Below are 16,733 nucleotides of genomic sequence, written 5' to 3' on the forward strand. Positions count from 1 at the left end.
CCATCCCAGGACCCCAGGATTATGACCTGAGCTGAAGGAAGAAACTTATCTGACTGAGCCACCCAGGCATCCCAGGACTTCTCAGAATTCTTATTAAGGTATTTCAGCAATAAATTCTAACAACAATGACTCTGGAATGTACTGTAATGTTTTGATTTTTTAAAGCTCCTTATGTTTTGTTGTTTGTACTCAAATGTCACAACATTTTGTCTTTCCCAGGTGCATTGGTAGATTTCTAAATTGACTATGACATAAATAGTATATCATTTCTATCAAAAATTCAAGGTTTGCATGGTAATTGGGGTGGGAGGTGGTACTAATTCTAGCAAAATTAAAATCCTGTGGTTTTTTTTTTTATTTTTTTAATCTTTTAAAGGGAGATTGGATGGATGGATGGATGGATATGTGCATGCATACATATATACATAAAATAATAAAGAGGGAATAAAAAAGGAGATAAGAACTGATGTATGGAACCCAAGAATAATGATGCATCTATCTATCCCTATCATAGAGGTTCAAATTAAGAGTTACAGACCTCCTAGACCAAAAACAATGTTTTGGTTCCCCAACAGTGCTGTGTTCCAATGGATGATGACTGCACAAATGGTGACAGGTGGAAAGAATCATAGACAAGTGTGGTCTCTGTGGCAATTCATTCCAATGAGATCTTTACAATGAACTGGTATTTACCAGCATGCCAGTGGTGAAGTACAGGCCCAAATGTAGCTCAAAGGCAGTACTAAAATTTGCACAGTGCAAGTTGGCATTCTGTTTTTTTGTTTGTTTGTTTGTTTGTTTTTTATTTAGTTCAGAGTGTATCAGAATTACCTAGGGTGTCTGTTAAAATTGAGATTCCTAATACTCATCCTTGGCTTACTGAATCAAAATTGACGTAGGAGTGGTGAAGGTAGGGTGAACAACAAAAATCTACATTTTTCTTATAGCCTCTGAGTAATTTTTATGCACTTAGGAAGATCTAGAACAGGAGTCAGCAAACATTTTTTCTGTTAAGGCCAGATAGTAATTATTTTAGCCTTTGGGAGAACAAAAAGAAGTAACATCAAAGATATTATGCGGATACTTACATATAAAAAAAAATCCCATACATTTTAAAATTGGCACAATTCAAAATATAATGATGACAATGATAAAAGAGTATTCTTTGGTAATAAAATTCTAATGAAAATAATTTGAGAGATTACATTTAGCTTAATTAAGGTTCAAAGTTGTTTTTTCCAATCATCAAATCAATTGTAAATGTCTTCATCTATCAAAAGCCTTTTTTAGCTTGCAGGCTATATGAAAAAAAGTGGCTGTCCAGATTTGGCCTGCAAGTTATAGTTTTTCAACCCCTGATTTAGAATCACTGGCATAGATACATTGGCCTATAAAGTATTTCCCAAGGTTAGCTACTTAGAATAAGTAATAATTATAATATAAAAAACTTATTAACTGATATAATTCAGTAAAATAAGTTACAAATTAAGTCAAGTAAAACAGTAATGATAATAGTCAAACCATATATGTGCTAGAACATAGTACAAGTGGCTCATTAGGAAAAAAAAATCTAAACCAATGCTAGATGTTGAGTATCTGAAATGATCAGCTCATGAAAAGCATCTCAATTTAGTAAGAAAAATGTTATATACATAACATGTTTATATTTGTGTGTGTGTGTAAAGACTATAGTTACATCGAGACATTGAGTAATTTTCTTTGGTTATAAAATTATAGGTGATTTTTGTGGTTTTATTCTTTCTCCTTATTTATATTTTCTAAATAGTTAAAACTAAAATGTAGAATGTCTTTAATAAAGAAAACTATTTAAAATATTATTACAAAGATTTTATAATAACTAAACTCTTAATGTCCTTACCCTCTAAGTCTACTCTTCCTGTATCTTCTTCATCTCAGTAAATGGCAGCTCCTTTCTTGGTGTTGGGGGCCAAATACCTTGGAGTAATTATTAACTCTTTTCTTTTTCTCACATCCCATATCCAGTCTGTCAGGAAATTATAATGTCTAAGTCTTGAAAGTATACTCAAAATCTTATGACTTATTATCCCTTTTTATTGCCAATAGCTTAGTCTGAACCACCATCATCCCTTACCTAGATTATTTCATCAGTCTCCTAACAGATCTTCCTGCTCTCACTCTTTTCTTACTATACTCCATTCACAAAACTGATTGAGTGATTCCTTATAAATATAAGTTGGATTAGGTAACTTCCCTGCTTTCAATGTCCATTGGTGGTCCTGCTCACACTGTGAAGTTCAAACTCCTTACCAAGACCTTACCTTGCTGATTAAATATCTTACTCTTCTTCCCCTCACTCACATCACTACCACCACGTTGTTGCTTCAGTATTCTCAGATAGCAAGCTCATTCCTATGTCAGTTCTTTTGTTCCTGCTGTGTCCCTTCACCTGGAGCTCTCTGTATCCAGATATTTGCATGGCTCATTCTATCAATTTACTTGGTCTCAACTAATATAATACCAAATAAGAAAGGCTTTTTCTGGGGTGCCTGGGTGGCTCAGTCGTTAAGCGTCTGCCTTCGGCTCAGGTCATGATCCCAGGGTCCTGGGATTGAGCCCTGCATTGGGCTCCCTGCTCTGCAGGAAGCCTGCTTCTCCCTCCCCCACTCCCCCTGCTTGTGTTCCCTCTCAGGCTGTGTCTCTCTGTGTCAAATAAATAAATAAAATATTTTTTAAAAAAAGAAAGGCTTTTTCTCACACCTTTGTATATAATTGCAAATCCTGCTCCCTTCCTGAACTCTTTATTCCTCTGACTTAACCTACTTGATTTTTCTTCACAGCATGTAAAAACGTGATATATTTTATGTTTATTTCCATTGTCGTTCCTTACCCCACTACCACTAAACTGTATTCCAGTGCCTAAAAGAGTGACTGATATGTAATGATAGTAAATAAAATCTGTTTAACAAATGAACTGCATGACTTAATAGAATGTAACATGAAAGAGTGATGATTATATCATAGAATATGGCAGAATGAATTTTGCTAATAATCAAGCAACAGCAACATGAAAACCTTTCCACAGAGAACAAAAAAGCAATGAAAAGAAATTCAACAAAATATTTATAGTGCATATGAGGCTGTCTGAAATTAGAAACAATATGTATTTTTCTTACTTTTATATTTTTTGGATATTACAAATTTTATTTAATTAATAGATATGGTTTTATAATGGATAAAATTGATAAACTTTAAAAGTTCTTAAAATGGAATAAATAAAAAATTAAAGCTCAATAAGTTTGTCTAGATTAATATTTTATTCTTATATTTCTCTTAACCAGATGAAAATTGAAAGGCAACTAGAAACAGGTAAATATTCATACCAATTATGCCAGATCAATGGTTACAATTTTTAATTTTGTATAAAGAAATTGCACAAATCAATATAAGAGCACATGGGCAATAGTTTGTGGGGGAAATATACAGACAACTTGAAAGAAAAAGAGGCAAATAATAATTGTAGAGCAAACATGTGACAATAGCCAAGGTAACTATTAAGAAATGCAAATTTACTGAGATACCATTTTCACTTCTCAAATTAGTAATACTGAAAAAATAAGTCACTGTTGGTGAGACTGTAGTTAAAACAAGCACTCTCAACTATTGCTAATCAAGGTTTAACTTTCTAAAGCTTTTTAAAAACTATTTTGGCAATTTGCTTATGTATCCTTAAAGTCGTTCATAGCTTTTGAACAAGTGATTACCATCCTAAAACCTGCATATGTACAGTTCTCCATTATGCTGTAAATTTCATTTTCAAACCCTCATTAAAGATCTCTGGAGTAATTTCCATGCCTCATCACTCTCCTAGGGCCATGAGAACACCCCACTCTGTGCTTTATGTCGGCAAGTTTAACTATTTCACGCTAGAAAAACTCACTTTCTTCAAATATGGCCTTCTCTTACCTATCTGCTTTTCTCAAGGAGCTACCTCTACCACAGAGCAGAGATCATAGAAGGCGTGCAGTACCTATTTGTTAATTGAGTAATTGAAAACACACATCCTGTTTCTCTTCTGATTGTTGGTTTTCTATTGTTAGAAATGGAGGATAATATTCAGAAAGAAGGGAGAGACTCAAATGAAATTATCATCTGCCAACCCAGAATTCATAGCTTTACCTTGATTTTAAACTTTCTTCTATGTTGGCTTCCAAATTACACCAAATATTTATTGGATCATTTAGGCCAAATAAGCTTGTTTGTACACACATGCATGTGGGTGTGTGTATGCGTGTGTGGGTGTGTTTGATTATATGTGTTTGTGTGTTTGGGGAAAGGGAGGATTTTCGCAGTTGTCTGGTCAAAGTAATTACAGTACTTGAACCAGTTATAGGAGTAGAGATAATCGCCAATATGACTTCAACATTTACAACAACTCAGAACTGCAAGGGAAAAGAAATGAAAATTTAAAGGTTTTACCAAATGAAATATATTTTGAACAGAATAAAAGTGTTAAGGAAAAACCATTATTGAAAGAAATAATTTGTGTTTTCACCCAATATGGAAGGAAACATAGTATTTTATATAATCTGTCCAAAAAAAAAAAAAAAAACACAAATAGCATAAAGATACTTGAGAATGAAGTTAATGTAGATGTTATCCTCAATAGGTATCTGTAGTCATTTGTAAAATGAATTATTTTAACCAACAGAGCAACTTTTTTTTTTTTTAAGTTTGTATTTATTTATTTGACAGAGAGAGACACAGCGAGAGAGGGAACACAAGCAAGGGGAGTGGGAGAGGGAGAAGCAGGTTTCCCGCAGACCAGGGAGCCCGATGTGGGGCTCGATCCCAGGACCCTGGGATCATGACCTGAGCCGAAGGCAGACGCTTAATGACTGAGCCACCCGGGGGGCCTCCAGAGCAACTATGGATAAACAAATCAAGCATGTCATGAATCTATTTATAGGAATGACAAGAACTGAGACAAATGGTTATATTTGCTGCAAAGTAAGCAGAATACTTTGGTACTTATTTTTATCTATCTAAAGAAAGTTTAGTAGTTAATTAAAATGACACCTCATGTATCTTTTTCTTCACCTGTATCTATTTCTAAACTATATTCTATTTACAAATTTCTATTAGTGATAGGGAAAATCACTTCAGTAAATATAAACTATTGGCAATCTTTTTTTCCTTTTAATTTTGAAAATCACCTAAGTTTCTCTTTATATTAAAAAAAAAGTTTTAAATAGAATGGATTTTTTTTTTTTTTTTTACCACTAACCATGATAGCATATGTAGTCTTGCCCAATCGGTCATTAATTCTCTCTTATTTGATAGTGTGTTTGACAACAAACACAGTGTATAATTAAATTCAGATTTTTTGTTAAGTTGTAGCCTAGGGTAAATCAGTCACAGTGCTTTTAACTCCTTGTACCATTTAAAGCTATGATATAGTTTATCTTATCTATGAGTAAAAGGTTTGGGTCCTTTAGAGGATGGAGGGATAATTATCCTTTAGTAATTGAGGAACGGTATTCACAAAAATGTTAGAATGACCAATAATGCATGTATATTTTTTTCCTAAAATTAGGCCTACACCAATAAACATGAGTCTATAGATCTTTGTCTTTGATACATCAAATAATCTTCACTTTCCCAATTTAAGTATGGGATAGAAAGCTCCACTATAAAATTACTCTGATAGGGAGATGAGCAACTATCTAAGTAATTCGCATATGTGCTCAAATCAATTTTTTAAAATCTATATGCCCTTCTCAAATTTGTGTTATACTTCCAGAAATTAAATCTTTGTACAGTAAGGTTTTATTTTCCTGCCCCTATCTTACAGTATTAGTATTGGATTGATGATCAGACCAGAAAAGCATCTGTGACTACCATTATATCCTGAAGGGATTTCCAAGCCCTGTTCTTCTTAATATCTATATATGCCTAGCTTCGTCCATAATATTAAATCATTCTTTATGGCTAAGGAAGCCTAGGGTAACCTGTTGTTACTATGTGGCTATATACCTGTGTACATCCAAGAATATCTACATAGACCACATTCGTGTATTCTATGAAAATGCACCAATATAAAGAAGTCCAGTTCTTTTTGAAAAGGTTCAGTGCTACATAAAATTAAGCAAATTTAGCATACACAAGTATAACTAAGAAAAGGCTAATTCAAAACAGTAAAAATAAAGTTAGTAGTAAAAACACTTCAGGGTTAGTAAAGAGTCCATCAATAATGAAATAAGTGATAGACTTGATGATTTCACACATAGACTGTTTCCATAACATTTTGGAATTCACTGCATTCCCATTTAACATTAACACTATCTTTAAAGATGTCTCCATTTTTTTTTTTAATTCTAAGTCAACCTTCTCAGAAGAAGAAGTCAAGAATTATGCTATAACCATTTCTATCTGACAGTGTACCATTTGTTTTAGGTAGTTCAGTAAAACATAAATAAATACATAAATGATTGTATATATGTATGTGTATATAAAGGGAAAATGACTAGAAATAAATAAAACTATTATGTACAGAAGATATAATTTTGCAGATTAGAAATACAAATAAATCTGCAAATAAACTATTAGGATAAGAGTGCCTGGGTGGCTCAGTTGGTTAAGCACAGGACTCTTGATTTTGACTCAGGTCATGATCTCAGGGTCTGAGACTGAGCCCCACATCTGGCTCAAACTCAACAGGGAGACTCTTTGAGATTCTCTCTCTCCCTCTCCCTCTGCCCCTCACCCCCACTCATGCTCTCTGTATCTCTCTCAAATAAATAAAATCTTTAAAAAATACTATTAGGGGGTGCTTGGTTGGTTCAGTTGGTTGGGCATCTGCCTTCCACTTGTGTCATGATCTCAGGGTCCTGGGATGAATCCCACTTCAGGGTCCCTGCTCAGTGGGGGAGTCTGCTTCTCCCTCTCCCTCTGCCCCTCCCCCTGATCATTCTTTCTCTCTCTGTCAAATAAATAAAAAAAATCTTTAAAAAAAACTATTAGGATAGAAACTAGATTTCTTTCTTTCTTTCTTTCTTTCTTTCTTTCTTTCTTTCTTTCTTTCTTTCTTTCTTTCTTTCTCTGTTTCTTTCTTTCTTTCTTTCTTTCTTTCTTTCTTTTTTTTATTCTTATGTTAATCCCCATACATTACATCATTAGTTTTAGATGAAGTGTTCCATGATTCATTGTTTGTGCATAACACCCAGTGCTCCATGCAGAATGTGCCCTCCTCAATACCCACTACCAGGCTAACCCATCCTCCCACCCCCCTCCCCTCTAGAACCCTGTTTGTTTTTCAGAGTCCATCGTCTCTCATGGTTCATCTAGATTTCTGATATGTACTGAATATAAGTTTATTTTATTTTTTTATTATGTTGTTAGCCACTGTATAGTACATCATTAGTTTTTGATTTAGTTTTGATCAATGATTCATTAGTTGCGTATAACACCCAGTGCTCATCCCTAGTACCCATCACCCCATTACCCTATCCCCCCAACCCCCTCCCCTCTGAAACCCTCAGTTTGTTTCCCAAGGTCCATAGTTTCTCATGGTTCATCTCCCTCTTTGATTTCTCCCCCTTCAGATTTCTCTCCCTTCCCCTATGGTCCTCCATGCTATTGCTTATGTTCCACATATGAGTGAAACCATATGATAATTGTCTTTCTCTGCTTGACTTACTTCACTTAGCATCTCCTGCAGTTCCATCCATATGGATGCAAATGGTAAGTATTCATCCTTTCTGATGGCTGAGTAATATTTCATTGTATATATAAACCACATCTTTATCCATTCATCTGTTGAAGGACATCTCAGCTCCTTCCACAGTTTGGCTATTGTGGACATTGCTCCTATGAATATTGGGGTGCATGTTCCCCTTCTTTTCACTACATCTGTATCTTTGAGGTAAATGCCCAGGAGTGCAATTGCTGGGTCATAGGGTAGTTTTGTTTTTAACTTCTTGAGAAACCTCCATACTGTTTTCCAGAGTGACTGTACCAGCTTACTTTTCCACCAACAGTGTAAGAGGGTTCCCCTTTCTCCACAACCTCTCCAACATTTGTTGTTTCCTGTTTTGTTAATTTTGGCCATTCTAACTGGTATAAGGTGGTATCTCATTGTGGTTTTGATTTGTATTTCCCTGATGGCTAGTGATGTTGAGCATTTTTTCATGTATCTGTTAGCCATTTGTATGTCTTCTTTGGAGAAGTGTCTGTTCATGTCTTCTGCCCATTTTTTTTGACTGGGTTATTTGTTTTTTGAGTGTTGAGTTTGAGAAGTTTTTTATAGGTCCTGGATATCAGCCCTTTATCTGTAGTGTCAGTTGGCAAATATCTTCTCACATTCTGTGGGTTGACTTTTAGTTTTGTTGACTGTTCCCTTTGCTGTGCAGAAAGTTTTTATCTTGATGAGGTCCCAAAAGTTCATTTTCGTTTTTGTTTCCCTTGCCTTTGGAGACATGTCTTGAAAGAAGTTGCTGTGGCCGATGGTAAAGAGGTTATTGCCTATGTTCTCTTCTAGGATTTTGATGGATTCCTGTCTCACATTTATGTCTTTCATCTATTTTGAGTTTATCTTGTGTATGGTGTAAAAGAATGGTCCAGTTTCATTCTTCTGAATGTGGCTGTCCAATTTTCCCCACATCATTTATCGAAGAGACTTTTTTCCATTGGATATTTTTTTTGCTGATTTGTCAAAGATTAGTTGACCATAGAGTTGAGGGTCCATTTCTGGAGTCTCTTATCTGTTCCATTGGTCTATGTGTCTATTTTTGTGCCAATACCATGCTGTCTTGGTGATCACAGCTTTGTAATATAGCTTGAAGTCAGGCATTGTGATGCCCCCAGCTTTGTTTTTCTTTTTCAACATCCCCTTGGCAATTCAGTGTGTTTTCTGGTTCCCTACAAATTTTAGGATTGTTTGTTCCAGCTCCTTAAAAAATGATTATGGTATTTGAATAAGGATGGCATTGAAGGTGTAGATTGCTCTAGGCAGGATAGACATTTTCACAATGTTTATTGGAAGAATAAATAAAATAAATAAATAAATAAATAATTAATAATAAATAAATAAAATAAAATAAATTCCATCTTTTAGTGCCTTCCTCAATTTCTTTCATAAGTGTTCTGTAATTTCTAGAGTATAGATCATGTATCTCTTTGGTTAGCTTTATTCCTAGATATCTTATGGTTTTTGGTGCTATTGTAAATGGAATTGATTCCTTAATTTCTCTTTCTACAGTTACATTGTTAGTGTATAGAAAAGCAACTGATTTCTGTGCACTGATATTTTATCCTGCCACATTGCCAAATTGCTGTATGAGTTCTAGTAATTTGGAGGGGGAGTCTTTTGGGTTTTCCACATAAAGTATCATGTCATCTGTGAAGAGAGTTTGGCTTCTTTGCCAATTTGGATGCCTTTTATTTATTTTTGTTGTCTGACTGCTGAGGCCAGGACTTCTAGCACTATCTTGAACAATAGTGGTGAGAGTGGACATCCCTGTCGTGTTCCTGACCTTAAGGGAAAAGCTCTCAGCTTTAATATAAAATTATTGTCTTTCTATATGCAAACAAAAAATATAAATTTAAAAGTATACCATTTTGGAATAGCATGGAGGACATTAGGAGAAGGAAGGGAAAAATGAAGGGTGGGGACTCGGAGGGGGAGATGAACCATGAGAGACTATGGACTCTGAGAAACAAACTGAGGGGGCGCCTGGGTGGCTCAGATGGTTAAGCGTCTGCCTTCGGCTCAGGTCATGATCCCAGGGTCCTGGGATCGAGTCCCGCATCGGGCTCTCTGCTCCTTGGGAGCCTGCTTCTCCCTCTGCCTCTCTCTCTCTGTCTCTCATGAATAAATAAATAAAATCTTAAAAAAAAAAGAAAAGAAAAGAAACAAACTGAGGGTTTTAGAGGGGAGGGGGTGGAGGGATGGGTTAGCCCAGTGATGGGTATTAAGGAGGGCACATACTGCATGGAGCACTGGGTGTTATGCACAAACAATGAATCATGGAACACTACATCTAAAACTAATGATGTAATGTATGGGGATTAACATAACAATAAAAATTAAAAAAAAAAAAAACAAAACTAATGATGTTTGTATGGTGACTAACATAACATAATAAAATTTTTTTAAAAGTATACTATTTTATATAGTCCAAAAATATCTAAGTAGAAAACAACCAACAGAAAATTAGAAAAATTAAAACACTTCATTGTGCATTATTAAAACATAAATAGATGAGATATGTACAATGTTCACAAATTAGAAGGCCTAATATTCAAAGAAATTATACAAAATTGATTTCTAGGTTAAATGCAATCACAAATTCCCAACAATTTTTTCTTATGTGGAACTGGATGAGCTGATTTTAAAATTTGTATGGGAGAAGTGGTTGTGCAAGAGCTGCTGCACACCTAGCAGAGCCTTTGTCCAGACAGCAGCATGAGATGCCCTGAGCTCTCTGCCTCCCCGATCAAGTTTTTTAATGAATTGGTTTACACTTGGAGGCCAGAAGTGTTCTGTTATCTGGGACTCACTGCTATAGGACGTGGTATTTACAATGGATCTTCATACCAAGAATACTGGTGGAACTCCCACGTTCAATGTCACTGTCACTGTGACTGCCAAGATGCTAGTCCTGCTGTTGGGCAAAGAAGGTGTCCACGGTGGTATGATCAACAAGAAATGTTATGAAATGTCCTCCCACCTACAGCATTCCCAGTACTGACCTCGCCTCATCCTTTCCCCCACCACTCCCCACTGCTTTTGCACCCCTTTCCTTCACACACACACATTTTTTTAATTTTTTGTGGCCTGCATCATTACCCCACGCCCCTTATAGGTGCCAAAACCACATGGACTAGGGGCTTGGGGCTGGATGTATGGACACCTGCCCTAACCATGCCCTCCTGTGTGTGGTTGGAAAACTTTTTTGTGTTGGGGGTTCTTTCTCAGAATAAAAAAAAACTTTATTTTTTTATTTTTTTTATTTTTTTGGGGGGGGTTCCGCATTTTTTATTTTTTTATTTTTTTATTCTTATGTTAATCCCCATACATTACATCATTAGTTTTAGATGAAGTGTTCCATGATTCATTGTTTGTGCATAACACCCAGTGCTCCATGCAGAATGTGCCCTCCTCAATACCCACCACCAGGCTAACCCATCCTCCCACCCCCCTCCCCTCTAGAACCCTCAGTTTGTTTTTCAGAGTCCATCGTCTCTCATGGTTCGTCTACCCCTCTGATTTCCCCCACTTCATTCTTCCCCTCCCGCTACCTTCTTCTTCTTCTCCTTTTTTTTTTTTCTTAACATATATTGCATTATTTGTTTCAGAGGTACAGATCTGAGATTCAACAGTCTTGCACAATTCACAGTGCTTACCAGAGCACATACCCTCCCCAGTGTCTATCACCCAGTCACCCCATCCCTCCCACCCCACCCCCCACTCTAGCAACCCTCAGTTTGTTTCCTGCAATTAAGAATTCCTCATATCAGTGAGATCATATGATACATGTCTTTCTCTGTTTGACTTATTTCACTCAACATAATACCCTCCAGTTCCATCCACATCATTGCAAATGGCAAGATCTCATTCCTTTTGATGGCTGCATAATATTCCATTGTATATATATACCACATCTTCTTTATCGATTCAACAACAACCACAAAAATTTGTATGGAACTTCAAAGGGTCAGGAATAGTCATGATAAATTTGAAAACAAAGTATGGTGGGAGAAATAGTTTTGTCAGATATCAAAACTACATAAACTTGTAATCAAGGCTATAATAAAGTTGTAAAAATTAAAATGGTGAGTTAAGTATTGAGCCTAATAGATTAATAGAACAGAAAGTCCAGACTGTTACTTTCACACACTTATGGAATGAAATTTGATTTATGAAGAGAAGTTACACTGATAAAAATATATAAGACATCTTGTCCTATTTATTTATCATATATGTTTATTACACAAGTGGTGCTGGAAAAATATACATGTGGAAAAATAATTAGGCACCATATACCATACCCAAACATCAATTCCAGGTAAGTAAAATACCTACATTTATAAGGCAAGACAACAAAGCCTTTTATTTATTTATTTATTTATTTGTTTGTTTATTTATTTATTTATTTTTATTATGTTGTTAATCACCATACATTACATCATTAGTTTTTGATGTAGTGTTCCATGATTCATTGTTTGCATATAACACCCAGTGCCCCCTTCAGTACGTGCCCTCTTTAATACCCACACCAGGCTAACCCATCCCCCCAAACCCCTCCCCTGTAGAATGCTCAGTTTGTTTCTCAGAGTCCATAGTCTCTCACGGTTCATCCCCCCCTCCAATTTCCCCACCTTCATTTTTCCCTTCCTACTATCTTCTTTTTTTTAACACATAATGTATTATTTGTTTCGGAGATACAGGTCTGTGATTCAACAGTCTTACATAATTCACAGTGCTCACCATAGCACAACAAAGCCTTTTAAAAGAAAATGTTATTGGCTCCTGTGTGGTTCCATGGATTGAATGTCCTACTCTTGGTTTCCACTCAGGTCATGATCTCAGGGTCATGATCTTAGGGTCATGAGATTGAGCCCCATGTTGGGCTCTGTGCTGGGCATGGAGCCTGCTTAAAATTCTCTCTCTCCTCCTTCCTCTCCCCTCCCCATCCTGCTTGTGCTCTCTCTCTCACTCTCTCTCCCTCAAAACAAAACAAACAAACAAAGACAGGGGTGCCTGGGTAGCTCAGTTGTTAAGTGTCTGCCTTTGGCTCAGGTCATGATCCCAGGGTCTTGGGATCGAGCCCTGCATTGGGCTCCCTGCTCAGCAGGAAGTCTGCTTCTCCCTCTCCCACTCTCCCTTCTTGTGTTCCCTCTCTTGCTGTGTCTCTCTCTGTCAAATAAATAAATAAATAAAATATTTAAATAAAAAGAAGACAATGTTAGAGAATATTTTTGTAATAATACCTTTATAAAATTTACATGGCAGAATTCATGATATCTGAAGCACCACAGAGAATTTCAATCCCCACTAATGTCAACTGAGTGCCTAATTCACTTAAAAAATAGATAAAATAATTGGATCTAGAATCCTTCAAATTACACTGTACTGTCAAAGAGACTGAGAATTTAGCTGTAATTTCTTATGTTCATGAAAGTAATCTTAATGTTACTATCAGTTTAGATTTCTCCTCTATTGGGCCTGAGTAAAATAAAATTAAGACAGAATATGTTTCTAATGTCATTTTTAACTCTAAATCTACCAAAAATATACAGTGAGTATTGCTGGTAATATGATAAAATGGAGCCAATATTTGCCAAGTCAGGACAGTCTAATCTGATTATCTGATTACACAAGAATGGAATAAAGCTGTTTTTTGTTTGTTTGTTTGTTTTTGTTTTTTTACTTTTCCCTAGGTATATAGCTGCCATCTTCTCTTTCACAAAGGAATCAGCAGATAAGTTTATTGAGCTTGGAGGAAATATAGTACTATTTAAAAGATTCCATAACATTCAATTTCATAAATGACCTTTGATGTATGTGTTACACCCTCTCAGTAGTTTTCTGAGTTAATTAACAATAAAAACAAATAATAACTACATTTATGTAATATCTATTATGTGACAGATTATCTTACAGTTTTTTACATAAAATAGTAAAAATTGTAGCCCTATCCCATATTCACTCTATTCATCACTAACCTTACTGGCAACAGTGGTGGTAATTTTTTTCCTCAAATGCAAGATGCCATCTGCTTCTCTGTCTGAGAGCTTTCTCCTATAAGTCATGAGTTTGCGCAGCAAGAAGGCAGGGCAAAACCAAGGGCAGGAGATTTAATTCTCACAAAATAATCTTCAACAATGACGGATGGGAATAGGTAAATAAATGCCTCAGTGTTTCTGTCCCTCGGTGGGATATTTCAGAAGCATATTCTTCACAATGTCTCAGAGAATTACCAACAGGACTGAGCATCAGTTGCCTACATTAGCAACCTTTACATCAACACACCATTAATTGACTTTTCTTTCTTCCGTCTCTCACCTTCTCCACTCTCTTTTGTGCTTCCTGAATCATCTTCTAAATGAATACCTATACCTCAGACTTCATATTTCTATATATGTGCCTATTTGGACATACAAAATCCAGAGTAGAATAGAAAGTACATGTATAGTGTGTTAGAAAACAATTTCATTGCCATTTTAGTGCAGGATTTGTATACTATTATAAAAGCACAGTCTAAAAATATTTATTTCAGATTATTCTGTATCTTTATATTTTTGTTACTAATAAGTCTATATCTTATTACTATAATGGTAAAATAAATGAAAGATATTAACAAAAAAGTCCTGTTTAATTACTTCAGTATGTAATGCTAAGCATAGAGCATCAATCATAGAAAATAGAAAAAAAAATAATTTGAAGAAGTAATATTCAATTCTTCATTTGTGTTCCTCCAATTTCTTAAATATCATACTTGAGGATTACTTTGAGAATACTAGTAGTACTACTATCAACTAAAGATAGCATTTAAAGAAAGTAAAAATTCTGGTTTCCAGTTTTTTTTTTATGTAAGGATCTTAAAACTATTCACTCTGTCCTTAAAAGTATTCACTCAGTAAAAATTAAACAAACTGAAAAATCGACGCCTCTTCTTCTGTCGGTCAGAAAAGTGAAGTTACACTGTGGAAAGAGCCAAGATGTCCATCAACAGATGAATGGATAAAGAAGATGTGGTATATATATACGATGGAATATTATGCAGCCATCAAAAGGAATGGGGTCTTGCCATTTGCAAAGACATGGGTGGAACTGGAGGGTGTTATGCTGAGTGAAATAAGTCAATCAGAGAAAGACATGTATCATATGACCTCACTGATATGAGGAATTCTTAATCTCAGGAAACAAACTGAGGTTTGCTGGAGTGGTGGGGGGTGGGAGGGATGGGGTGGCTGGGTGATAGACATTGGAGAGGGTATGTGCTATGGTGAGTGTTGTGAAGTGTGCAAGACTGTTGAATCACAGATCTGTACCTCTGAAGCAAATAATACATTATATGTTAAAAAAAAAAGAAGAAGAAGATAGCAGGAGGGAAAGAATGAAGGGGGGGAACTAGAGGAGGGGATGAACCATGAGAGACTATGGACTCTGAAAAACAAACTGAGGGTTCTAGAGGGGAGGGGGGTGGGAGGATGGGTTAGCCTGGTGGTGGGTATTGAGGAGGGCACATTCTGCATGGAGCACTGGGTGTTATGCACAAACAATGAATCATGGAACACTTCATCTAAAACTAATGATGTAATGTATGGGGATTAACATAAGAATAAAAAAAAAGAAAGAGATAGATGGGAATACTCTTAATCTAATAAAGTACAACTAAAAACACACACACACACAAAAACACATATAAGTCTGTTGCATTTCTATATAATGAAGCAATACAAAGAGAAATCAAGGAATCAATCCCATTTACAATCGCACCAAAACTCATAAGATACCTAGGAATAAGACTAACCAACAAGCAAAAAGATCTGTACTCTGAAAACTAGAACACTTAATGAAAGACATTGAAGAACACACAAAGGAATGGAAAAACATTCCATGCTCATGGATTGGAAGAACAAATGTTGTTAAAATGCGTTTGCTACCCAAAGCAATCTACACATTCAGTGCAATCCCTATCAAAATAACACCAGCATTTTTCACAGAGCTGGAACAAATAATTCTAAAATTTATATGGAACCAGAAAAGACCTGGATAGCCAAAGGAATGTTGAAAAAGAAAATCAAAGCTGGAGACATCACAATTCTGGACTTTAGGCTGTATTACAAAGCTGTAATATCAAGACAGTATGGTACTGGCACAAAAACAGACGCATTGACCAATGGAACAGAATAGAGACTCCAGAAATGGACCCTCAACTCTATGGTCAACTAATCTTTGACAAATCAGGAAAAAATATCCAATGGAAAAATGAAAATCTCTTTCACAAATAGTGTTGGGAAAATTGGATAGCCACATGCAGAAGAATGAAACTGGCCCATTTTCTTACACCATACACAAAAATAAACTCAAAATGGATGAAAGACCAAAATGAGATAGGAATCCATCAAAATCCTAGAGGAGTATACAGGCAGCAACCACTTTGACCTCAGCCACAGCAACTTCTTGCTAGACACATCTCCAAAGGCAAGAGAAACAATTAGCAATAATTGCGCCTCGGATAAACCTCATTGGTTATGATACTGCCACTGTGCAAAGCTAAAGGCAAGAGAAACAAAAGGCAAAATGAACTATTGTAACTTCATCAAGATAAAAAGCTTCTGCACAGCAAAGGGAACAGTCAACAAAACTGAAAGGCAACTTATGGAATGGAAGAAGATATTTGCAAATGACATATCAGATAAAAGGCTAGTATCCAAAATCTCTAAATAGAGTTTATCAAACTCAACACCCAAAAAATAAATGATCCAGTCAAGCAATGGGCAGAAGACATGAACAGACATTTCTCCAAAGAAGACATACAAATGGCCAACAGACACTTGAAAAAATGCTCCACATCACTTGGCATCAGGAAAATACAAATCAAAACCACAATGAAATACCACCTCACACCAGTCAGAATGGCTAAAAATTAACCATTCAGGAAACAACAGATGTTGGCAAGGATGCAGAGAAAGTGGAATGCTCTTACACTGTTGGTGGGAATGCAAACTGGTGCAGCCACTCT

General features: G+C 35.8%; 1 long non-coding RNA gene across 1 annotated transcript in view; it reads left to right on the top strand.

Annotated features, from left to right (window-relative positions):
• Positions 1–24: 24 nt before the first annotated feature.
• LOC118026084 overlaps positions 25–16,733 on the top strand; it is a 35,923-nt gene continuing 19,214 nt past the window's right edge. Inside the window, exons 1-2 of the long non-coding RNA XR_004683459.1 lie at positions 25–98; positions 3,321–3,348. This is a non-coding gene — a long non-coding RNA (uncharacterized LOC118026084). The remainder of the gene's footprint in view (positions 99–3,320; positions 3,349–16,733) is intronic.

This window comes from Mirounga leonina, unplaced genomic scaffold (assembly GCF_011800145.1).
Source record: "Mirounga leonina isolate KUSES-001 unplaced genomic scaffold, KU_Mleo_1.0 Mir_204, whole genome shotgun sequence".
NCBI classification, from domain to species: domain Eukaryota; kingdom Metazoa; phylum Chordata; class Mammalia; order Carnivora; family Phocidae; genus Mirounga; species Mirounga leonina.